A 1,317-nucleotide genomic window follows, 5' to 3' on the forward strand; every position below is an offset into this window, starting at 1 on the left:
AGAGAAAAATCCTAATTACAAATAAGTAATTTTCTACTTACAACCTCTAAAGGCAAATAACCATCCCTCCAAAATAAAAAATTCCTCATCAAAATTTTTCTACTAAAAAACAAAACAAAGAAATAACATTCTTTGAATCCTTTTTTTATGGCGCCAAGTCTATTTGTATGTTAATAAAAATTCTTTGTTTTGAACTTGTAGTTGTAGTCTCATATATTCTTTTATTTTTATTTACATAAACATTTTATTTTCAATTTTACTTTTTTTATAATTTTACTAAGTTTTTCTCTACATTATTTTGTTCGTTTCTTTCAACCTCAACCGACAACAATGTGTACAAGAGAAACCACACACATATGTACATACTTGGCATATGTAGATGGGTATGTGTTGGTATTTTTAAGGACAGTAAATTTACTCTTTCACATAGTACATACGCAAAGAAAATAGTAGACAAGTGCCAGTAAGGATAAGTACAGTAGAAGCTGTTGCAGCAGCAGCAGCAATAGTAATAGGTTAGTTGTTGTTGTTGATGTTGTTGCATTGAAACCTATTATCCTTGGCATTTAAAGTATTTATACTCACATACACACACAATAGTCTACATTTGTAAAACACAACACTATTTCCTGTGATATTTAAGACATTTTTAAAACAATTTCCAATTGGGTTGATATTAGTTAAGAAATTTCTTATTTTCGTCACATAACTTGTTAGTTTGTGCATAACCAAGTCTACAGTTCACGTATATGTTGAATCAAGCCTATAAGCTTGTTTTGTATATGAAAAGTTAGTCTTAAATTATATTATTATAAAAATTTTATTTCAAAATCTTTTAGAAATTTCTGCAAAATAACTGTCAACATCAGAAATACATTGGGAAATGGTGTTAATAACTAAAAAAATGTGCACAATTTTTACTTTTTTAAAATCTTTAAAGTACAATTGTTGCATCCTAAACGTAGGAATGCTGCGAACAAGTCATAAGGGTACTAACGTTTTCATCACAATCGATTTAACATTGTAGCATGAAAAATGTGTGCAGCTCTCTTTGTCGCCATAAATGTCTGAACCTAATAATAAAAAATCTTGTCGAAATGCGTCTCATAATATTCGTAAATTTAAAAAAAAAAATAAATAAATAATACACGACGTCGTCAGATCATTAACGAAAATTCGATCTAAGACTGGTGGCTAACTACGATCATTTATAAAATGTTTCATAATATTTATGTGGGGTTTCGTTTCGGAGTGAAAACTATGTGTTATCAAAGTGACAACGCTATGTTGTCAAACAGAAAGTTGCGTTATCGAAAT

This window comes from Lucilia sericata, unplaced genomic scaffold (assembly GCF_015586225.1).
Source record: "Lucilia sericata isolate MDLA Ls3-8-SP2 unplaced genomic scaffold, ASM1558622v1 Contig002206F_arrow, whole genome shotgun sequence".
Classification (NCBI taxonomy): domain Eukaryota; kingdom Metazoa; phylum Arthropoda; class Insecta; order Diptera; family Calliphoridae; genus Lucilia; species Lucilia sericata.